This window comes from Marmota flaviventris, chromosome 4 (genome assembly GCF_047511675.1).
Source record: "Marmota flaviventris isolate mMarFla1 chromosome 4, mMarFla1.hap1, whole genome shotgun sequence".
Classification (NCBI taxonomy): domain Eukaryota; kingdom Metazoa; phylum Chordata; class Mammalia; order Rodentia; family Sciuridae; genus Marmota; species Marmota flaviventris.
In genome coordinates, this window is record NC_092501.1 from 142,166,855 (window position 1) to 142,191,729 (window position 24,875).

The following is a 24,875-nucleotide window of genomic DNA, read 5'->3' on the forward strand; positions in this document are numbered from 1 at the left end:
GCATGCAGAGGAAAGGGAAATAGTACGGAAGGAAGTCTTGTGTCTCCGAATGAGAGGACTCTTGTCAGCCCTGCGGCAGGTACGGAATGCATCTCAGGAGCATGGAGCACTAGGCGTATCTGGTGTAGGACAAAAAGATACCCACTGTGACCTCGCAGCTCTCAGTCTTGTCCAGGAAGAAACTGTCGTTGCAAGGAGATTGTACCGCATTTGCCCTTGTAAAAGCCCCTGCAGCTGTTCCCTGGCCTCCCCTGGACTCCTGGATAGACTCAGCCTGGAGACAGGGTGTGGGACACCTGGTACTCTTCATTGGCCTCAACATTTTGCCCAGGGTCCTTTAGATTTGCTGAGCAGGTCTGATCCAGCCATGAAGGGGTATTGTTACTCACATATGCAGATGTGTGCATATAAAAACAGCATGCCCTTGTACTGAGGAGCGCACAGAGCAGTGCCCCCAGTTCAGGGAAGGTTTTCAGGAGGACAAAGGATGGCAAATAGTCAGATTTAGGGGAAGGGAAATAGGGCACCTCAGTTTTGCAGTCCAAGTTCAGATGTCTTCAATATCTGCTCTCTGGGCAGAAATGTGATAAGGATTGTGTTACAGAAGAAGCCTTGGCTTTTGTTTGGGGATAGCAGAGCATTCCTAAGAGTCGCCTGGAAGGATCGTGATACCCCAAGATTCCTGTATCTTAGGAACAGAGATGTGATCAGAGTTTCAAATGCCATGGGCCACACTTACCAACCAGCTTCGAAAACCAGCCATGTCCTTTGTCAGGTCTTGCAAATGTTTTGGAATAAATAAAAAGCAAAGCAAAAAAGACTTTGTGTGGCTTGTAACACACTCACCAAACCTGGAAAATGTTGGGAGGAAGGGAGGTAGGCTCCCGAAGAACGTGGTTGTGGCTGCACAGCACACAGGGGCCAGGAGTGTTTGGGGTTTATCAGGAATCTTTGGACAGTGCTATCATGGGGCATGCCTGCTCACAAAGCTTGCTTTGTGAACTTGTCCCAAGACAGGACCTTTGGCTGGAGTAGACTAAGTTTGACCGGGATATTATTTCTTATGTTCTTGGCTCCCCAGACAGGTGTTTGAGAGAGGAGCAGGGGTAAACTTGGTCCCCAAGACCCCATCCGAACTGTCTTTTTTACATTCTTTTGGCATTGTAGAGAGAGTTGCACCCCAAGATGGACACTGCCTCTTTGTTTGAGTTAGGAACCCCCCTCTTGGAGGCAAACTCTAGAATCACTTGCCCTCTCTTCCCCATGTCCTCCCTTCCTTGAGATTTCACAGCCACACTCCAGGGGACACTGCTGCCTGGTACCCTGTTACTGTTCTGTCCCGAGCCCGCTGCTTCCTCCACCGACCCACCCACTCCCTGCACGGAGAGAAGGTGGCTTCCTCGAGCTCATCTGACTGTCAGGTTCATTCTACCATTAGCACCTCAGACTACAGTTAAAGAAGACTACATCACATATGAAATTGTATTTGAATTCTAGAAGGGGCCTTGTGTTGTGCTCTGGATATAGGAATTTGTAAAGACCCAGATTAACACTTCTCTTAAGGTATTTAAAGAGAACCCAGCAAGGACTCCTCTGAACTGGAGATACCTGAGTGGCATGTGGAAGGATAGGGGTGTCAGTGCCAGACCTTGGCTCTGGTGTGCACATGATGTAGGAACCAGCTCCCAGCCTTCCTCTGCCACTTTCCTGGGGCCTGGGAACTGAGGGAATGGCTGGCCACTTCCCAGTGTGGTCCTGCACACTTAGCGAGTGGGCAGTAGATCTTCCCTCTCTCTTTCTTTATTCTTCATTGACTTCATCATGGTGCTGAAGATGGTGCATCTGTTGTCTAAAAAGGCCACTGGGCTCTCCTACCAAGGCCTCTACACAAATGCACAGGTAAGGCTGACTCTCTGGAACACCCCCCTCCTCTCCTTCTCTGTCTACAGTTGCACAAAGCTTAAGTTTGATTTGAAGTTGGTGTTGGCCTTTGGAGAGTTGGTGACCCCAAGAAGCAAGGGACTGATCCCAGATTGTGAGACCATGTCGGTTGCATTAGTTACTTCTCTGCTGTTAGAAAATTGGTCATTTTTATCTGAGCTATTTGGGTGGTTCTTTTTACCTAAGAAGGCTTTGTATTTCCTCTTGATTTTCAGGTCCATGAGTTTATGCCCATTCTGGAGCATGAAGAAGGCAGACCGTTGATAATATTTGGTAGAAATGACTTTCAAAAAATCCGTCTTCAACTATGAACAGGGAGCTGATTGGCTGATAGGTCCTTCCTTGGAAGTTGCAGGACCCTAGCGGCTGACCACAGAGGCTGTCTCTTTAGTGAAGACAGAAATGTGTTCCTTTGTGTCATGTTGAAAAAATTAGAAGAACACAGACTACATTTGGAATCTAAATTTTTTTTGGGCAATGGCACAAAACCCTTATGGATTAACTTGTACATAAATTCAATTTTCAGCTTAATTCTTTTAGCTGTATTATAAAATACCTAACAGTTTAGGGCTAGAAGCATGGCATAGTTGTTTTATGCCAAGTGGTGTTTAATAGCATATCCAAAAGCTAGATATACTTCCCCTTGGTCCAGGCTCAATTATTTATTTGTAAATTCTAATTTTGGGCTGTTTGGAGGAATAGATTGTTGACAGTAATAAAGCAAATAAAAGCTTCTTTTGAAAAACTGAAAATATACTGGGGATTTATCATAGGTTGAAAGGAGTACACAGTATTATCTTTTAAAAATATATGTTGTCGTCATCTTCTCTCTTGCTCTTTATCTTTTTTTTTTCTTTGAGTTTATTGTTTTGATAAGGTGTCCCTGGGAATTCTTCCAGCGTAGATCAAGAGAAGTTGGCATTGGGTTGAGTAATAATAAACAAGAAAATAAATAACAATAAATAAGAAAATTGTGGTGTTCTCAGATGTTTGTTTAGTTACATGTTCCTGCTCCCCCTAACTAAAGGACAGTTACAGTAGTTACACAAAAGGGGCAGAGAAAAAAGTGCATCCTGGGAGGTGGTGGCCTTGCTCCTCTGCTTTGTTGATGAGAACTTACCATGTGCTCCATCAGGTGGGGTGGCAGGTGTTTTATTCATTTGTTTGGTACTGGAAGTAACCCTCAGCAGACAGATGAGTTAAAGAATAAAAAATATTAGGTGCACTATGAAATGTCGAGATTTACTCTAGACTTTGTTTTCAGTCATACAATTCTAAATTTCGAGGTAGGCTTTTTGAGAATTACCGTGTTCATTCATTTCCTCATTCCTGCAGCAAACACTGGCCAGGTGCTTTACCCGTGCCCACTTTGAATTAACCAAACTTCTCGCCCTTAAAGGGCGGTCATTCCTTGAGGTTCTGCAGATATGGTGATAGCACAGCAGTTGGCCTTGAACCCCGTTTCCTTATGATTAAAGTGAGCTCTAGAGAAGGTCAGGCTCTTGCTACCAGTTTTCATCCCTTAGACACTGAACTGTAGCCACTAGGCTAGTTACTCATAGTACCCCTTTTTCTATTAAGGCAATCTAGGGATCTGCTCTCAGTCCTCACCCCCTCTTGTGTCTCTGAGATACTTCATATGGTTGGCTATTCCCTTTTCTGCGTCGTTCAAAGGCCACTTGCTACAGACCCACAGGCGAGAGGGCTTATCACATAAGCCAGGCATTACTTATTAGAGTGGTCTGCCGAGTGCCTTTAGAGTGGCGATCTGTGACAGTCAGGCCCCTGGCCCAGACCATTCGCCCTGCTCCAGAATGAATGAGGGTGCAGGACCTGAGCTCTCAGCACAAGACATAACAAATAAAAGGTGCTCAGTTAAATTTGAATCATAGGTTAGCAGTGGGTTGTTATTATTATTATTATTATTATTATTATTATTATTGTTTAGTGTAACTTCTTACTGCTGAAAGATTGTATGTTGGCATACTTGGGACATACTGATGATCTACTTGGGACATACTTATATTCAGATTTAACTGTGCCATCCTATATCTTATGTGATGGCTACACACTAGGCTACCATCAAGGTGTGCCCTGCCTGGCTCTTGGCTCGCTTGGCAAGGTGAGGGTGTGGGGCTTAAGGGCAGCAGACAGAGTTGGACACTCTGGTGGCGTAGAAGTCCGCCTGCCTTTGAAGTCCTTAGACTTTGCTCGTTTCCCCTTTGTTATTGTGATACTTCCTTCTTCAGCTCCTGAAATGTGGCTGTTCCCTTGGTCCTGCGGACAGCCTTCTTGGCCTCCTGGAAGCTCCTCCTGGTAGCACTTGCCTCTGGTGAGCCAGCATCTGTAGTCCTGGGTGCAGAGTCTCACACGCCTAGCTGCGTGGCAGGTATGTCCCTCTGCTTTGCTGGACACAGAGCATTTGGACAATGCTTTGGGGATCTGAGGATATTTTGACTCTTAGGAACAAAAATATTTTATCAGAGACATGTCTTCAGGGAATTTTCAATGAAAATAATTTTCTTAGTGGACTTCAGTCTAAGGTTTTAGGTTTTTAGAGCGCAGATGAACCATTTAAACTTTTTGGTTTTTATGAAGTTATTCTTACCAGAATAGATGATTTCCCAGTTATGTTTTTGTGGAAGTTTCTTCTGCCCTTATCAGCCATTTGCCCACAGCAGATGGCTCGGATGGATTTTAGCTTTTGCCACTGTTTTCTTTTGTGTCTCTTGTTCTTTCAGTGCCCAGTCTTCGTCCCGCAAATTTGGCAGATGTGCGTTTTGCCCAAGCAGAGCTGGCCTCTGCCTGTGGCGCTTGCTGGTTGTTTCTGATTGATTTGGCTGGTTGCTGCTCTGTGCAGTGCTGACAGCAGTCCCACGCAGATTTCCAGTCACCTTCATCCACCAGCCGTTTGACTACGCGGCACACTGGTGGGGTCCAAGTGGCAGGGTCACGGTGTCTTACCTAGGTCTCTGTGTCAGCTCACACTCAGTACCTGCAGATCCCAACTTGGGATTTCTTCCAGTCATGCAGAGTTGAGATCTGAGAGTTAATTGACTCACCTGACTCCTGCCCCTCAGAGTCCATAACTGGCTGCATCTGCTCCGTCCTTTCTATCAGATCATCTGTCCAATCAGCTTCTCCCTCCTCCTTCCACCACATCCCAGGACAGTCATCCTGAGGGGGTCTTCCCGTTTCCCATCCCTCTGTCTTTCTGACATTCTCCTTTGCTGTCCTTAAGCCTTTTCCTATGTCTTTTTTCCTCAGTTGAATCATGAGCCTCTTGGGGGCGGGGGCCACGTCTACAACTTTATCTGTCACCCACAGCTCCTCACGGAGGGTGTGCATGGAGGGGGAGACACAGCGAGTACCCCTGAGTGAAGGATCCTGGTTCGGCCACTGGGCCTGGGCCGGTGCAGGTGGCCCAGAGAGCGCGCCGCACTGGGGCCATGCTCTCGGCCAGCCCTGTCCACCTGCCTGTGCCTGCGTCAACGTGTCACCTGTAGCCCCAGGTCTGGGCGCTGCCTCTCTGGCTGCTGGCCACCTGGCATCCTTCCCAGTGACTTTTCGTTTTGACCTTTCCTTTGAAAAAGGTTTCTGAAGCAACATTGTACACATAAAGGTCAACAAAAAAGAGTGGATGATAAGTGACAGAGATGTAAGTTAAAAGGCCGGAAGCGAGGTTGCTTCACAACCAGGCCGGAGGGGATGAGGGAAAAACAAACGCCTCGCAGTTGTTCTTTAATCATGTGTCTGTAGCGACGTCAGGCGGGACGTGGAAGCAGACATTTCCATCAGTGTATACACACACACGGGTTGGCAAAACAAATAACTGGGCTTTGTGACCGTGCAGGCCTCCTGGAAGGAGGCCTGGCCTCTGCCTGACTTCAGAGCGCAAGAAACTGGAGAATCCACCTTACAGCAGAACTGGCGAAGCCTCTCCTTTTCTTAATGCAAGTTCAGGCTTCCAGATTTGGCTCAAGCCAGACTGAGGTGACAGGGCCACCGGCTGAAGCGTGACCCACGGCAGGTGACGTGTGTTTACTTCATTGAGTCTGAATGGCACACGGTGACATTCACGATGGCCACAGTCACTGCCAACCCCCCAGGTCACGGCCAAGGGCAGAAAAGGCTTTGGTTGGTAGTGCGACAGAAACTGGGATGTTCAAATATTTAATTATTTTAAAATAAAAATTTGGTGTTAAAAACCTGAGTCATTATTAGTTATGCTTTTAAGGTTTACCCATTTTGTTCCTACTTTTAATAGTTTAAATTCAGTTTTAATATTTCCAGACAATAGCCGTCAAATCTTGTGCCTTCTGAATTAGTGCAGATGGAAATACATCTAATAACTTTTTTTTTTTTTTGGCGATTCTGGGAATTGGACCCAGGGCCTCCTTCATTCTAGGCAAGCATTCTACCACTGAGCTACACCTCTAGCTCTTGCAATTTAAGTTTTTAAAATTTGTTCTAATTAGTTATACATGAGTAAATTTAAAAATTTAAACCATATATTTGAATACTGTTTGTCAATTACAAAATACCTTCATACTGTAAATCAGTTATTTGGGTTACTTAATCCTCATAGCACTTTTAAAGTTGGCTACTAGTAAGACCTCTCATAGATTAAGAAGCTCATAATACTGCAAATTTATTGAACTCACTAATGCCTGACATATTCAGTACTTTACACACATTAATTCTTTTGACCCTCTTCATCTTGCAGAGATGAAAGAGTAAGCAAGCTCAAAGAAGTTAAGTAACTTCCCCTTAAACTTTCCCCAGTTTAATTTGAGATTTTTAACCTCTATCTTGCCTCTGTCCCTTGATCCTCACATTAGGAACAAGATAGGCCTGGGGTAGGGATGGAGGTGTAGGTGAACTCAAGTCATGATTCCTGTTTCATGTAGGAAAACTGAAACAGAGACATCTAGTGGCTTGTCCAAGGTCACACAGCCAGGGTCTGATGGGGTTTCTGATACCTCTTCAGATCTGTGAGCTGATAAAAATGTGACATGAAAATTCTTCCATTCAGTGAACACTCCGTTTCAATGATGCAGTTTGGTAGTAGCTGCCAGATCCACAGCAGGCCCTGGCATCCTTGTCCATGCCGTTCAGAGCAGAGAAGGTTCAGGAGAGGGACCTCTGCATGTAGCATACTGGTCATTTGTTTTATGCCATAGAAATGGCGTGACTGGACCTCCCAGGATTCACACTCGGGTCGAGCTCTGCTAGATATTCTCTCCTGTTGGCCCATCCAGGTGCTGCAGTTATATGCATGGGGCTGCCAGGGGTTTTCTGTTATTTGGGAAAAGGTTCCTCCCTGGTCCTGTTTTTCCTTTTATTGCTATAATGTGACCAGGACGCCTGGACAGATTAGATTGCTGAGAGGTGTCACTGGCCCGTCCCAGCCACCGAGAGCTGGGATAAGCACCATCAATCAACAGTTGAGGTTCCTCGATCTCATTTGTGAAATGAGGCTTGGTGGCTGAGTTTCTAAGTGCGCGAAAGACCGAGCAACGTGTCTGCAGCATACTAGCTGCTCAGATGTCATTCGGTTAAATTGAGGAACTTTAAAAAAACCAGATATTTGTTTTGATGATACAGTGATCACTTGACTCTAGGAACTTTTGCGACTGCGGTGGTGGCTGTTGGTCTCCTGGAGCAGCTCATGTAACAGGAAGGAGGGCTGTCTCAATACCACACTGCCAAGCCATCCTCCTCGGAGTGGGTTGTCATCAGTAACTGCAGGCACCCAGAGCTCACTGTCCCTAACACTAGCCATCAGGGGCCCTGCAGGGAACAGGTGGCATTCTCAAATTGGGCAATTTGAGATGGATTTAATGAGGCAACTACTTATAAAAGCAGGGCAGGGTGTCAGCCTCTAGGGTAAGTGAGGGAGGGTCCCTGGACACCTCCAGCATCTTGGACCTGGAGAAGGTTTGGTGACTGCAGCTGGCTGTGTGACGGGTAATATCACATCAGACACCTCGAGGTGGGGTCTCCTTCACTCACCTCCCTCCTTTCATCTTCCCAGAGAGACAAGGATGAAGATAGGTCAGCCGGAGTGAAGTCCCACACAGGTGAACCCCGGGGTGGGGATGTGGCTCTGGGGCCAACGGATGTGACGGGTACCTTCAATGAAGTTGAGGACAGAAACAAGTTAATGAGTTATGCAGCCCCACGTTCTTTTTTTTTTCTTCTTCTTGACTAGACGTTCTTAAAATGTCAAAGTGACTAGACAGAGCAGCATTTGGAAGGCATTGGAAAGCAGCTTCTTTGGTAATCTTCTTTCACTCTGAAGCTGGAAGACCTGTGTCAGAGTGCCTCCACGTCACTCCGTGCACTTGAACTTGAGTTCAAGTGGAGAAATAAAGGCACGGATGAGCTCAGGGGTTGGCAAGCGAGTTCTATAAAGGACCATATCACAAGTATCTCAGTCTTTGCCACATGTGCCTCTGTTGGAATGATCGTCATCTCTTTCTTCCTCCTCCTCCTCCTCCTCCTCTTTTGTTACCTTTTATTTTATTTTATTTTTTTTAGTTGTTGATGACCTTTATTTTATTCATCTATTTATATGCGGTGCTGAGAATCAAACCCAGTGCCTCACATGCGTGAGGCAAGTGCTCTACCACTGAGCCACAACTCCAGCCCTTTTGTTCCCTTTTAAAATATGAACCTTAAAATAAAAACAAAACCATTCTTAATTCGGGGTCAGTATTAAATTGGGCCATGTGCCGTAGTTTTGAGTTCCTGGAGCAGATTGTGGTTTGCCTAACTGCTCTGTGGGGGCTTCTGTCTGTAAGATAGGTTTTAGGGATGGGAGAAACATTTCTGTCTTAATGGTGTGTTAAACCCCACTGTGAATTGGAAGAAGGTAGATAGGAGACACATCAAGGGCACCCTAGGCTGCAGCCTTCCGGGTCCCTGCAAGGCAGCTGCCTCTGAAATTGGGTAATGGGAGTGAGTTTAACATCTGACTTGTGATAATTCTGTTGTGCTCCATTTATGAGAGTAATATGTAGGTTTTTTTTTTTTAATTGTTTAGGTGATAAAGAGGTCGATTCCCTTAGGGGAAAATATCAATGGTGGTGTACATACCACACAGACTGTGGATTGGAGTGGATTAGAGCAGCTCTCATTCCTGCCTGGCACTGCCTTCTTTGATTATTTCATGTTTCTATGTAGCCTCTTGGGACCATTTTGCACAAGAGAGCGAGTTTATAGTGAAGTCTCGGATCGACCTGTGCCAGGTGGGGGATGCCCAGCCATCCTCCCCCTCCCCGTGGAAGCTCAGGGGCACTGGACCCTCCACGGTGAGCACAGTCCCTAACTGTTCCAGTCAGCACAGTCCCTAACTGTTCCTGTGTGGAATCGTAGCAACCAGCTAGTGCTTTAGCTGCAGGAGAACAAATTACTCTTAATAAGTCTATAAAAGAAGTGCAGAAATTCAGTGGCAGGGCTTGCGAGTGCTTGCTTTAATTCCTTTCGGTGATGACAGGGCGGCACCAGCTCCTCGTCCCTGGACCTGTGCCGCCCGCCTGGGCTCCAGGCCACCTCCGGGCTGGTTTGTCTTTATAGGCCTCTTTAGCGCCTCCACCACACTGTCCCAGCTGCCTCCGTGGGAGGGAAAGGGTGGGTGGAACTGCCTGCAGGGTGTTCCACCCAGCAGCCCCACACTCCCGGGAGAATGGCAGAAGTCACAGTCAGGTGTGTCTGGGCAGTGGAGGGGCCGTCACGGAGCCCTGTGAGCGTCCCCAGCATTCAGCATGGGAAGTGTCCCCAAGTCTGCCTTCGCCTCTTTGAGCTGGGTGTTTCTTCCAGCCTCCCTGGTGCCTATTTACCCTAAGAGTGCCCTTTGATAGCCTCTGGTATCAGTACCATATCAGGGCCAGGAGATGGGTCCGTTTCTTCCTGCCTGATGAGCTTTTACAAAAACTTCTCATCCCTTCTTAAAGCATCCAGTTTTCTCTGATCCTGGACCACAGGCAGGCATACACGAGAGGATTTCCCTCTCCCCTGCACTCTGTTGGACCTAAACGCATAGAAACAAACCCTGTATGTTATATATTACATTATTTAAAGCAACAAATGCTGCAGTATTCCTTAATTTTATGCTGTGCTCTGTCACCGTGAACTGCTCAAGCTGCGTGTTGAGATGAGAGCTTGCATTCTCCATGGAACAACAATAAAAGATGAGGCAGTGCTGGTAGGGAGGGTTTATTACATAGGAGCTGATTCCATGATCCTGAAACTCTGAGAGCAAAACGTCTGTTATATATAATAAACGGCTATGTGAATAGAGTGGAGAGCCTCTTACCACTTGGAGCTGGAGCCATAATTATTAATTTGGGGGTGGGGTGGGGTGGGGGAATGAGAGTTTTGACTTGAAGCTGGTTTGAAGTGTGTGGGGGAGAGCCCTGAGGGAACAGCAGAGCTGGTGTAGAAGGCATTGGGTTGGCCTGGGCACGATCAGTAGGAAACTGATACTGTAGCTCTTCATGGAATGGGTTCCTCTTAGCTTTCTTTCCAGCAGCTTTTTAAATACAGTTTACACACCCTAAAATTCCCCCATTAAAATATACATTTGCTGGGTTTTAGTATATGCAGAGTTATGCAACCATCAGCACAATTTTAGAATAATTTCTTCCCCCAGCCCCACCTACCATTCATAGTTCCTCTCCATTCCTTTCCTGTATCCCCACCCCAGCCTGAGGCAACCATTAATCTCCTTTCTGTGTCTGTTGGAGACATTTCTTATAAATGGAGTAACCCAACATGTGGCCTTAGTGACTGGCTTCTTTCACCTACTGTTTTCAAGGCCTATCCGTGTTGTAGCATGTGTCAGAACCTCTGTGGATGAGTGACCTCCTGTGGTATGTATGGATCTGTCACATTGGATCTGTTCATCATTCCGTGGACACGTGGGTTGTTCCCAAGCTGTAGCTGTTAGGAATAATGGTGCCGCGAGTGTTTGTACATGTTTTTGCGTGAACGCATATTTTCATTTATTTTGGGTATAAATCTAGGAGTGGAATTGCTGGGACATCTGAGCCAAACCTGAGTTAAACTTCTATGTTTAACCTTTGTGACATCATCTTAGTTTTTTTTGTTTTTGTTTTTGAATTATGAGCATTTTAAAATTGTGGTAAAAATACATGTAAGATTTACCACCCCAACCATTTCTGAGCTCATACAGTTCGGTGGCGTTCAGTATATTTACAGTATTGGATCAGTATTCATCTTCTAGGTTTTATTTTTACCTTTTTTTTTTTTGTTTTTTTGGCCTTGCTGGGGGGTGGAACCCAGGGCCTGGTGCATGCTGGGCAATAATTCTACCATCGAGCTACACTCTCGACCTTCCTCTTGAGTTTTGATGAAAATCCTCACCATCTCTTGAGCCCCAGAAAGGGAAGTAACTCGGCCTTCTCTTGGTAAAAAGGTGGGTTGATAAGAAGCAAACTCAGTATCTTCTGGGAGCTGTCAAGGTCTAGATAGGGAAATGGGTCCTCGGAGACTAGAATCCTAGGGCCCCTCTCTGTGTAGATGCTGCTTGGGCAAGAGGAAGAGGGTGGGGTTAACTTGGAAGGATTTCCCAAGAATTGGTAGAAGGGAAATAGCAAGGCAGGCTAGTGTCTGTCTGCATCCTGGGCGGGAACCCACTGGGCGTGTTTGAGGGCAGGAACCTCTCCTGGGCACAACTGGATGCACAGGGGGGCTCATTTCCATGGTGGTAGATCTTCTGTCAATCCTTCTGGGTCCTAGCAAGTGGAATAAGTGGGTCCTGTGAAATAAGGATCACAGATTGTATTTACTAAGTCATGGGAGAGTGCACCAGCCTGGAGTCCAAGTGTGTGAGCCTGTATTTTTAGGGAAAACCATCACTGACATGGAAGAGACCTTGAAGAAGCTTGGCCTAGACCCTCAGTGTCCCTGAGCCCTGTCTTGCTCCCAGGGATGGCTCCCCGACTTCCCTGGAGACATTCCCCCAGGCCTCTCTGCTCTCTCTGCTGCTCATGTTGGAGACAGCCCTGAAGTACGTGTATGTTTCCCTAGCCGCTTTCTCACCTTCCCAGTCGCACCTTCTTTCCTTTCTGGCAAAGACTGTTTTATATTCTTGGTTTAAGTCACTGGCAGACAGCCATGTCCTATGTCCAAAATCGGGTCATTGTGCCACTGTCTTACCGGAGCAGCTCGTTAATGAAATAGTTCTTTTAAAATATTGACAAACTGTGTAATTAAGAGCTGATTATTTACATGTCAAACAATTCTTCATTGAAACTGGAGAATTTCTTTAAATAGCAGCTCCCCCTGGCTGCATGTATCTATTTGTGTAACTGTTTTGGCAGGAAAATCTCAAAACACTAGCTCAGAGCCAGGGCCGCTAAGAGCAGAATGAAACCAAGAGAAAGGGCTTCTGGAATTATGTCGTTTACTCCGCGAAATTCCCCCAAATATATGTATTTCAAAAAGTGCTTCATGGGCTCATATGCATCATCTCCATTTCTGGATTCCTACAGTTCCGTGAGCTTAGCTTCCCCACTGGGAGAAGTGAGGAAACTGAGATTCAGAATAATTCGTCCAGCTCCTTCAGTATTCTGTGGTTGGCAGGTTGATACCAACGTCAGCTTCAAAACCTTTGCCTCCTGTTCCCTTGCGTCTCAGTGTATTTGCTAAGTGGGAGGATCATCCTTATATTTAATTAAACTTTCACTGTAATAACACTATGGCCCGCAGCCCCAGGGGACTTATTATAAGTCTCGGGAAGAGTTTTGCTAGTATTGAAAATAATGGAGAGCCAGACACCCTGAGGTTCGAGCCACGTCTTCACTCTGTGTCCACTTTATACAGCCGGGCTTTTCACGTGTGAAGTGGTGGAATGGCTGTGTAAATGCAAAGGCTTGGTTTGAGCGTTAGGTGAGGTCACACAGAGAGGGCAGTGGTATACAGTAGGTGCTTGATGTTATTGTAGTTATTATAGTAGGTGCTTTTATCATTATTATGACAGTGGCGCTCTGACTTCACGTGCTGGATCAGAGGCGGAATCAGGAGGCTGGTTGGGAAATGACCGAGTGGAAAATCAGTGTGTCCTTCCATACCTCCTTCCTGCGGCCCCAGCCCTCCCTTCCTCTTTCTCCCACTCTTTTCCTGCCCTAGCCATTTTTTCCTTTGACAGTCCAAGAAGATTTCTGCATTCCATGGCTGGTTGGTCCCTTCAACCTCTTGAAACTGTGATTTTGTTTTACAGATGATTACGTGTTGAATAAAGAGGTTCACGGCTCACTGGCCAGGACAGTGTCCCTGGGTGAGAAGCTGCCTTCCCCACCCTGGGAACAGGGCCTCTCACCAGTGAAAGCTGGCTTCTACTCAACACCAGAGCACTGTCTTTGATGACAACAGGGTGTTTTGATGAGATGGCATTTGGGCCTTAATTCTACCTTCCCTTGGTGGCAGCACCTGTCTGTGAAGTGGGGCTGGGCGTCCTGCCAGGAGGCTGTCGTGAGCACCCTGGAGATGCCTGACGGGCCCCCAGCACCAGCAGGTACCTGGCAACCGACCTCTTCAGACGCAGCCTCCCCCCAGCCGTTCCAGAAGACAGCTCACTCCTCGAAATGAGAACCCGGATTAGTATGGGAAGCCTGTCTTCGTCCGCACTCCGTCTTTTAATCCTTTACCTCTGTCTTCCTCGGCTTGCCTCTTAGTTATTCTCTGTGCTGCTTTGGGAACATCCAGAGCTCTCCAGGGACGTGATGACAAGGTTTGGATTTCTCAGGAATGTGTGCACATTTGCAGATGCTGTTTGTGGCGGTTGTTCTCAGAATGTCAGTAGTGAATCATTTAACAGCTCAAGTCAGTTCCACCTGTAGAACATTGGCAGCCCCCAGTTCTGTGCAGTAAGACAGAGTTTCTCCACCTTGCCATGATGGATAATTCTTTGGAAGGGGCTGCCTTGCATTGTAGGATATTCAGCAGCATCCTCGGCCTCTGCCTGCTAGTTGACCCCCTTCCCTCGATTGTGACAGCCAAAATCTCTCCCTCCCAGTGTCTCTAGCCACCATTCTACTTAAGCTGCTTATCTTCAGATTTCTGAGCATTTTGCATCTCACAGGAAGGAGGAATCGTCAGATTTGGGGCCACATGATGCTCGTGAAGAGTGGGCTGCGGTAGTTTTAGTTTAGGAAGGGTTGGGATAGGATAACTATCTTGCTGTCATCTCCTTGAGCACATTTCCTTTAGAGTTTGTAATTTTTACCCCCTCATAAGTATTGTGGAACCACAAATCTCTATATATAGATTGTGTGGTCTCTCAAACAACTTTCACATTTAAATTTTTTTGCTTCCTTAGGGGATGGATAGAAACTGGTATAGGTCCCAAATAAAGGTGGACTCAGGAGGGACATGAGATGAGGAGAATACCACAAAAAAGATAACTATGTAAGGCAGTGTATATGTTAATTAGCCAGATTTAGTCATTCCACAGTGTGCATATACTTTGAAATACACTGTGCACAGTAAATGCATGTATATTTTTATCTGTTAATGTAAAAAGAAAAGAAATTAAAAGAGGCAAGATATCATATTCTCAAGCAGACAGTGAAATCTATTCTATGAATTTGTAGAAGGAACCGTGATTGACAACTGTAAAACCCACTCTTGCCAGGTAGAAGACAGTACATTTTATCAATGAGAAAATGGTAAGTGGGACTATGTGGTGCTGTGACAGAACTGTGGAAGTGGGAACATGTTTCTGGTAACTGTCCAAATCCGTTCCTTTTGAATATTTCATTTCACTTAATAATAGTCTAGATGAATCTGAAATGTAGTGTGTTAACTTTCTGTTACTGTAACAAAATACATGAGATAATCAACTTGAAAAAGAGAAATGGTTTGTTTTGGCTCACAGCTTTAGATTTTCAGTCCATGACTGATCGGCCTGGTTGCCTTGGGCCTGTGGTGAGGCAACACATCATGGTGGAAATACGTGGTAGAGCAGAATCACTCCCTTCATATCTGGGAAGCAGAAGAGAGAAAGGGGCTGGGGTTCAGCTCTCCCCTTCAAAGGTACACCGCAATGACCAGAAGACCTGCCATCCCAGTAGGCCCCACCTCTTAAAGGTTCTACCCCCTCCTAATAGTGCCAAGCCTTCAACACACGAACGTATTTTTAAAATTCCCACAACAGCACTGCCCCTCCAGACCGGAAGGCTGAAAGACAGGAGTCACTATCAAGTTCTGTGTGCTTCTCCAGATCCTTCTGTGAGTGTGAACTCAGAGTGTCTGCAGGCATAGCAACTAGGCGGCCCGTTCTCAGCGCGCCCCACGGGGCTGCAGAATCCTCAGGACAGTTCTGGACTCTCTCCTTATTCCCTGGAGTTGCTTTGGGAGATCCAGAGTGTGCCACTTCCGGTTAGTGTTTCATACATGCTTATTTTTTTGAAGAGATAATCCCAATAATCCAACGTAAACTCCGCAAAGACAGGGACTGCTTGTTCCCTGCTGCGAGCCCAGTCCTGGCACTCGGTTCATACTTGTGGAATGAAGAATGTTCTACAAACTCTTTCTTGAGCACAGTGGCTCTGTAAGTTACCAGGAAGTTGGGCACTATGTTTACCAAATAAATCCAAGGACATGGTTAGTTGGTGCTTCCATTGTACTTCACGGAAAGATCCGACTCCTTCTGACTTGTAAATTGGTCGATGCAGTGTGTTGTGGGTTGCCCGTGTGTGCCAGGTGTCCACTATTAACATATGGCCATGCAGCCACCTGATGTCATGGTCACACTCTCATGGTCCCCACTGCTCCCAGAAGCCTGTCAAAGGCAGTGTTGGAACGCTGCTGGCTATATGTACAAAATGAACGAAATTGGATTCTTCGGGTGTGAGGTAAAGCATTTTCTTTATTCTGCTTTTAACAAAGGGATTCTCGAATCTGGGAAATTAGATTGGACCGCTTGGAACATTCTTGGGTTAAGAGAAGCAGTCCTATGAATTGTTGGCTGTGCATTCCAGTCCCGCTAATCCTGATGAGTCTGTCCTGGATTAGCGCATGGCGGGCCTTTCCTGGGACTTCAGTTTAGCATGAAGGGCTTTTACACTGTGACAGGAGAATGTGCCTGCAGCGAGAATCCCTTGGGCAGCCTGCTTGATTCATGGCTAATGAGGCAGGAGAGAAGCCCTCCTGCCTCCCCGTGTCCAGCCTGCATTCAGCTTGGCTGTGTTCACTTCGCTGGGCAACTCTCCAGCCGTGATTCTCAAACTGTGTGGTCTCAGCACCCCTCCTGCTCTCTCTTGAAGATTCCCGAGGACTCCCAGGGGCTTTTACTTGTGTGTGTTGTATCTATCAGTTTTTTTGCCACTCAAAAATGATGATTTAGAACAACCGTATATTGGTCCTTCCACAAATGACAACGAAAAACTATTTCATGTTAACTATAAATGTTGTTTTTATGAAAAATCAACAGTTTTCAAAACAAAAAAAGATCCAGTGAGAAAGAGTGGCATCATTTTATATTACTTATGGATCTAATGTTTAGCTTCATTAAAGAAACTTTTTTTTTCCCCCATGCTGGGGATGGAACCCAGAGCTTCCTCATGGATGCCAGGCAAGGGATCTACCACTGAACGACATCCCCAGCCTTATCTGGATTCTATATCTGCCTCTGCATTCAGTCAGTTTTGATGTGTTGTTTTAGCTTGGTATGTAAAGAAAATATGGCCTCCGAGGTATGTTCTTAGAAAAGGGTGAATGCTTTCGTAGCTTTCTTTCCCCTTTTTTGTTAGTGCTAGGGATTGACCCCTGGGTTTCTTGCATGCTAAGGAGGCACTCTGCTACTGAGCTGCACCCCAACCCATGGTAGTTCTTTTAGATAACTGTGATTACTATTTTTTGATACTATGTCAAAACTCTACAGCCAGTAGTTGGTTCCCCTGTGGAGTCTGAAACCATCAATGAGCTTTTTATACTCTAAGACCCATGGATGTTTTACACTTTGAATCAGTGCATTTTCCTGCTTTACTTAACTATATAGATCTTATAAATCTACACATTTCACATGTATTTTTTTTAAATTTTTTTATTATTAGTTGTTCAAAACATTACATAGCTCTTGACATATCATATTTCATACATTTGATTCAAGCGGATTATGAACTCCCATTTTTACCCCGTATACAGATTGCAGATTCACATCGGTTACACATCCACGTTTTTACATACTGCCATACTAGTGACTGTTGTGTTCTGCTACCTTTCCTATCCTCTACTATCCCCCCTCCCCTCCCCTCCCCTCCCATCTTCTCTCTCTACCCCATCTACTGTAGAAGGGAATTGCATGGTAAAGGAAGGAGACCCTCATTGTTCTACAAAATTACATATAAGAGGAAGTGAGGGGAAAGGGGGGAAAAAAAACGAGAGAAATGAATCACATGTATTTTTTTAAATATCACATTTGTTAATATCATTCTGAGTGTCATCAGAAAATTCAAATTTCAAAAGCTGTTGAAATCTCGGTGATGGCTATACATTTTGCAGAATTCTGATTTTTTTCTTCAAGCTCATCTTTCATCCTTGGCAATGAAAGTCAGTTCTAGATTCTGTCCCTGTAGCTCCAGAGTTACCTCCCGAGGCGATAAACCTTGATCACGACTCTTGGCTCTCCCTCCTTTCTGTGAGAATAAACTGGCTTTCCTGTCTTAGCAAGAGAATTTGACGACTTTTCTCCCAGAGCCCAGTGCTTTGACAGTTTCTACCCTTTTTTCAACCTTTTACAATTTTTTAAAAGTGGGTTAAGTAACACAAATTCATTACTTTACAGTCTGAAGTCTGAAATGGGCACAAATCTAAGAGTTGGAAGGGCTGTGTCCCTTTCTAGGGACTTTGGGGGAGAATCTCTGTCCCTGCCTCTCTGTTCCCACAGGCTGCCTGCTTTCCTTGGCTTGTGGTCCCTTTATATATTCATGAATTTTGTTAGTTGCCCAGGCTGACTTTCAACTTGGGATGCTCCTACTTCAGGCTCTTGAGTAGGTGGGATTACAGGCGTGTTCCACCGTGCCTGGACTTCCCCATATGTATTCAAAGCTAGTGATGCTAATGGTCACTTGTTCCCTCTGCAACCTGAATAGGCTGGGTGACCTGGCATATCCAAAGGACATGGACATTTTGGGGGTCATCATCACGTTGGTCACACTCGAGCTTCTTCATCTTTGCACTCTTGCCCGTGTGTGCCAGGTGTCCAGTATTAACATCTTCCCACTCTCTGGAACATTCCTGCCCTCCTTCCTTCTATGTTTGTGAACTTGTTCTCCACATGTCACCTCACTGCAGAAGCCATTCCTGGGCCTGCAGCCGCTTTTTGCTGGCACATTGTGAATCCCCACCTTGGTGCCCAGCTTGCAGTAGGATGTTTGGACGTTTGGACTGTCTCCCTGGCTGAGCTGTGAACCTGACCTCCCTGACCTTCGTTTCTCTCAGTCCTCTTGTGGCACATGAGGGTCAAGCAATAGCAGCGATTTGACATTTAGGGACATTTGTTTATGGGCTGTGTTTGGATATTATTGAATTAATGCTCAGTTTGTTGGTGGGATAAGGTCCTTACAATTGTGCAGGACAGTGTCATTCTTAGAAGTTATTGACTGAAATACCTAGAGGTCAGGGGTCAGATGCCCGTAACAGCTGCAGCTCACTGACCACATGGTTCATGGGGGCAAGTGTGTATTTACCTACAGAAAGATAAAGCAAAAATGGCAAAATGTTAAAATTTTAATAAGTGAAGGGTTTCGTTTAACTTTTCTGTAAGCTCAGGCATTTCCAAAATAGAAAGTGGGAAGGGATGAAATGTCACTGTAAATGTGCAGAAGGTTTTGGTGGGAACAGAACAGGATTCTCATGGTTGGAGATCACTGGCTGCTCAAGCTGTTGATGGGTGCTGTTTGCATTCTTGGCGTAATGAGAATCCTCTCTGGGTTCACATGTGGTGCGAATCGCACTCAGGCAGCTTAATTAAGCCTCACAGGCACTTCCAGGCCCTGGTCAACTCCAGTGCCTTTCCCTCTGGGACTGCAGGCCACCCTCTAGTCAGCAAGTCCTTTTTTCATCATCAGATTGCTGGTGTTTGAGGGTGGGCATGTACTTGGCACGGACATGCCGGCTGGCCCATCCAGGACTCCATCACCAAAGGCCAGTTGTGTGAGTTGGAGTCAGATTGAAGAAACCAGCCATGGCTTTCTGCCCCAACTCCTGCCCATGACCTCCACCTCTGTGCCCTGTATTTGTGGAAATAGCCTGTGTGACACTTATGTGGTCCTCTCTGAAATGGGAGGTTCTGTTTGTCCAGGTGAAATGGTGGAATCTCCAGCTGGGTCATCTGGTCTGATTTCCCATCAGCCCCCTGGCTTTCCCCACTATTCCCTGTGCCTGGTCGATGCCTGCGACGGGACCTTCCTGCCTCCCCTGTGTACCCCTGTCACCAGTCGGCCTTGCAGCTGGCGGTCTGCCTGCTGCAGGGCTGAGCTGACTCTCTCCTCCCTCCGCCTGCCCGTCGGAGGTTCTGGGGCCAAAACAAAGCACCTGACAGCTCTTCCTTGTTTTGCAGGAGTCTGAAGCCCCCCGCGAGAGCCGTCCAGAGACATCTTGGCTGCCAGGTCCCAGTAATTCTCGGGAGAAGGTGATAAGTCCTCACATTCTGTTCCAGGTACAGTGTGCCATCAGCCCCCCAGCAGGTGATCTCTCTGTGCTAGAATTTGTGACTCACTTTTGACCCAAGTTAACTGACAACTGTAGACCTAAGTCATTGTCTTTCTTTCTTTTCTTTTCTTTTTTCTGTGCTGGGGATGGAACCCGGGGCCTTCCACTTGTCAGGCAAGCGCTCCACCACTGAACCACACCCCTATTTCTGTCTTCTTTTTAAAATTCTTCAGGCTTCTTGAGTCCTTTGGTCCTCACTGACACGGCAGGAAACAGGGATGCCTTCCTCATCAGTGTGTCTTACAGCCCTACATTTCCCCCACACAGAACTCTTGATGCCCCGTAGCTGACAAGTCCTTGTAGCCAGAGTGGTCACCAGGGCACACTCTGGGTGTAGGATTAGCTTCAGGCTGTCCCCTCCTCAGCCCTGGCCAGGTGCCTGGGCAGTGCTGTGTCATGCTGCTCTGAGCCTTTGATTTCTCTGCACAGCGCAGTGGCATCTGCTCTGGGTGCTCCTTCTTGACTTCTGGAGACTTTGCATATCTCAAGGTCAAGGGCCAGTTCCAATTTCCTTCCTTTTGAAGAGCTATTCTTGCTGTTCCTCAGCCTTTCACTTAAGAATTCTACACTGGCTGGTTCCCGGGTTTCAGGGCTACAAGAAGCTGCTGTAGCTCAGTTTGTTTGAGCCTGGGAGTTCTGGGTGGGGAATGTGGCAGTGTTATGGCTTAGATATGAGGTGTCCCCCAAAAGCTCATGTACGTATGAGACAATGCAAGAAAGTTTCGAGGTGAAATCACTGGGTGATGAGAGCCTTACCCTAATCAATGCATTAATCCCACTGAATGCATGAGCTGGTGGTAACTGTAGATAGGTAGGGTGTGCTGGAGGAGGAAGGTCCCTGGGGGCATGCCTTTGGAGTGTATATTTTGTCCCTGTGAGGAGAGCCCTCTTTGCTTTCTAATTGTGTCCTGAGCTGCTTTCCTTTGCCACCCCCTTCTGCCGTGATACTGGACTTCATATCAGGCACAGAGCAATGAAGTTGGCAGTCTGTGAACTGAGACCTCTGAAACCATGAGCCCCAAATAAACTTTCCGCCTCTAAAATTGTTCTTGTCAAATCTTTTAGTCACAGTGGTGATGCTGATTAGATCTGGGGAGGTCAAGGCTGGCCAGGGAGGCTGCTCATCCCCCATCTCTCTTTAAGTAACAGTAGCTTCAGTTTTATCTGAGTCTTGTATTTGGGTGCAAGATAGGATGTAGAATAAAGGGTTCCACCACAGAGGTATTTTTAAAAGTTATTGCTCTGGTTATTTCCTATTAAACTTAAAAATCGAATATGAAGACTTTATCATTATTGTCATCATCTCAAAGTTTTTTCAGTTAGGACAAAGCATGGGGTAGAGTGTTTGTGTGTACAGGAGCATGTATATAAGGAGTGTCATCCTACCCTTCTTCCTCTCCCACACATTCATTCAGTCATTTGTGGCCATTCATGTCCTTAATTCCGTCCATTGCTATGGTAAAAATGTTTACATAATCAGGATCAGCAGCCCCAGCTGAGTCTGTAATCAGAAGGACTTTGTGGGGGATGTAGCCAGTGGCCTTTGCCACATGTGAGTAATGTGGAGGGGGCTGACTTGAAGTGAGAATTAAGGGGGAAGGAGGAGGGGCCTCCCATAAGCGCCAGTTCCTGGGAGGATTAGGCTATAAGTAGGCACCTTGCTTATGAGGCTGCTGCAGCCTTGTAAATGTCAGAGACAAAGGTGCAGAATTGCCAGGTGCACTTTCCCAGAGACAGCAGGTAAAATTAGATCCTTGCCAGTGGGGAAGTGGGAGGATGTTCTGCCTAGGCTGAGCCATTGTGTGCTGGACCCTGTGAGCCTCCAGGGTCCTTTTCTTTCTTAATTGACTTGCTTATTTGGTAAAAGTGCTTAAATTAGAGTGGTTCATTCTGCTGCTTGCCCTGGCTGCACCAGTCAGACGTGTTTCTGCTGTCCTAATAGAGTGTTGGAGAACATCCTCCATGTTACCTGACACCAGGGCTCCACGTTGACTTCTGAGGGCAAAGCCTGACTCGGATGTCGGGTTCTGTCTTCTCTGGCGGGTAGCTTCCTGCCACTTCCCCAGCACCTAGGAGGGGAGAGCACATAGTAGGTGCAAAATAATTATCTATTGTGTTACCATCCAGGGGTTACCATCTAGGGGCGCTGGGTTTATTGTCTCATTCTGCAAAAAAAATGATGGACAGGCCACAGAGGTAGCAAGCAAGCAGCAGGTTTATTGCAAAAGTGACAGAGATAGACTTCTCTGGAGAGAAGGGGCCCCGAGCTGAGAATCCTTGGGGGCATTTTGGTCTTTTCTTTTTATAGTCTCTAGAATTTCCTCCTTTCCTTATCTTCTCCCCTGTCCATGATCTCCTCACCACTATTGATCCATGCCCCCTCTGTACGTCTGTTTTAGTTTTTCTATTGGGTCCCCAGCTTAGGAGCACAAGTACAGAAGTATCTGTCTGATTGGGTCCTCTGCTTGTGTCCATGAGCACTTTCATCAGGCAGGAAGTGGACCTCATCAGAGACCCTCTCCATGCTCCTTTGTCCTGGCCCTGCACCAGCCTCCTCACGGCCATCTTGCACTGGCTGCCTAAGCCTTTCTATCTCTCCCCAGATGGATGCTTATAAATATAGTTGCTTTCTTCTTTCTAGACTGTGAGCTCTGCAAGGACAGGGACAAGGTGTGGTTGCATCTTTTGTACCTCCTGTGAGTCCTCAAGTGGTGGCCCAGGATAGAGACCTTCACGATTTTTTTAAAATGAAACAACAGCCATTTGATATACACCATTTTCCTAGAAAGAGAAAAATTATATTCAAATCACTGAACCTTAACCAAAGAAAGGTAGTTTTAGGTGAAGTAAGGATTCACCCTGAAGCAGAGACCCTTTAAGAAAGGTGGAGCTCGGGGGGTTTAGTTTGGAGAGGGTTAAGGAGAGAAGAATTGCACACTTGCTTATGATTACACATGATCATTTGAAACATGTATTGGTCCTCCATTGCAACAGCTTCAAACCACACGCGTCTATTTTCTCACAGTTTCTGTGGATCAGGAATCTGCATGGCTTAGTCAGGTTCTGTGCCTGGGGACCATGATGCTGTGGTCAAGGTGTTGACCAGGGCTTGATTCTCATCTGGAGGTTCTCATCTGCTTCCAAGCCTCCTCAGGTGGTTGGCCAGATCCATTTCCTCATGGTGTAGGTCTGAGACTGACCTGGCTGACCTGGAGGCTGCCCCAAGCTCATTGCCACGTGGGCTTTCCCAGCGTGGCTACTTGCTTCATTGAGCCAGTAAGAAGGCTGTTTGAAAGCTGAAGCCTGGTGTAATGTGATTAACCACAGTTCTTACCTTTGCCATGTTCTCTAGGTCTGAAGCCAGCTCCAGGCCCCACCCATACCGGGAAATTAGGGGGTGAGGTCCTGGGGCCGTGTTGAGGGCTATCCATTGCTGATCACCCTTCCTGGCTCCTTGAAATATAGATTGAAAAGCGGTTCCCATCCGCTGTCTATTTTTGTAAAAAATTATTTCATTCTTTTCTCTTTTTTTCTACAATAATCCTGATTTTTAAAACTTTTCACAGCTCTGTAGGCCCACTTATCCTCCAGCCAACATAGCTGTCCTTGGGCCATCACTGACCTGCTGGCTGGTGACTGGCTCCAGAGTGCATGGTAGGTTAAGTTGTTCTTTGTTAGCTGCCTCAGGGTCTAACTGATTTTATTACATTGTGTAGGAAAATGTGGTCCTGGGTGTCCAAGGACTTGCTCATCAGTGAACTTGTAGCAGGCAGGATATCTTTCCAGTAGGTTTTTCTGCAGCAGTGGGGACCATCAAAGGTATTACTTAAGGCATAAGTTGGAAAGTCTGTTTTCAGCTTTTTAAGAATTCCTTTTAAAGGGTGTAGCTCAGTAAAAGAGCTTGTGGTTGGCATGCTCGAGGCTCTGGGTTCGATCCCTAGCACCGTAATGGAAAAGGCAAAAAAGCCTCAAAAAAAAAAAAAAAAAAATAGTGCAGTCATTTGTGCATGCTGTTCTTGCTCTCTAAAGTGTAAGAGTCAAGTTATCCACTGTCTGGAACATTGAGTTGAGTATTGAGAGTCTCCAGGTTCAAGTTTGAGTAGCATTTTGCAGTGACATCTCTGGCTATAGTGCTGCCCCAGAGCCTTCCAAGGAAGCAATGCAGGTGGCACAGCCTGTGACCTATGATAAAATATGGTCTGTGTCACAGCATGAGAGCCCCTTTGCATGTAACGCTGTCTAGTGTTTAGTGGAGGAGGGAGATTTCATTAGTAGGAGGTGGCGGGTCCCATTTATTCAGCATTTGGAATGCCGTGTTCATTTCTGCTCCACCTGGTCCTTTGGTGTTTCCTGTTTTTTGATCATTCAGTCAGATACTCTGACATTTGAAGACCTTTGTGTCATTGGGCATTTACTTCCTGACATCTGGAAGGAATGTCGGACAAGTCAGATCCCCTTCTTTCTACTAGAAGCTGATTTGTTACTGCCTACTCGGGCACCTGCTCTAAGTTTGTTACACAAAGAGGAAACCTCATGACTGGGAAAATACGGCAGGTGGTGGTTGAGGACTAAAGATAGGCAAGGCGTGAACTGTGCCAGGAGGCTGTGGCATTTCTTTCAGATTATAAATGCTTTCCTTCTGCAGCAAATGTCTGAGATTTTGCCAACAGTGAGGTACGGTTGGGAATAGACCAGAAAGACCTACCATAAAACATGGCATTTCCTGCTTAAGGATTATTTGTGCATGACATATACCTCGTAGATAATTTCCATGGTAACCAGGGGCGTGTGTGTTATATGTGTCTCTCAGAGCTGTATGGGGGGGGCTGGGACAAATGGCAGGTAAATATAAAAGGTCATGGCATTTGCTTGTGCAAAGGTGCTTTATTACTTGGATTAAAATATCACACTCAGAGGCAAATGTATTGATCTGTTACCAGAAAAGGAAGTCGAACATCAAGTAACTGGAAGTCCTACGGTTCAGTTTTTCTCTCCAGTGTCTTTCATGACAGTACCAGATAAATCCTCCCACAGTATTATTTTGTTTTGATGCCCTTATTTTATTTTATTTTTTAAATTTTAAGGTGTAGATGGACATAACTTTTTCATTTACTTATATGTGGTGCTGAGGATCGAACCCAGTGCCTCACACACGGTAGGCAAGTGCTCTACTGCTGAGCCACAACCCCAGC

General features: G+C 46.2%; 1 protein-coding gene across 2 annotated transcripts in view; it reads left to right on the top strand.

Annotated features, from left to right (window-relative positions):
• Positions 1-24,875, top strand: part of Slc7a1 (solute carrier family 7 member 1) — a 93,745-nt gene that overhangs the window by 15,207 nt on the left and 53,663 nt on the right. For both annotated transcript variants that reach the window (XR_011707421.1, XM_027928856.2), the window contains exon 2: positions 19,532-19,630. The gene's annotated coding sequence lies outside the window, so the exon portion shown is untranslated. The remainder of the gene's footprint in view (positions 1-19,531; positions 19,631-24,875) is intronic.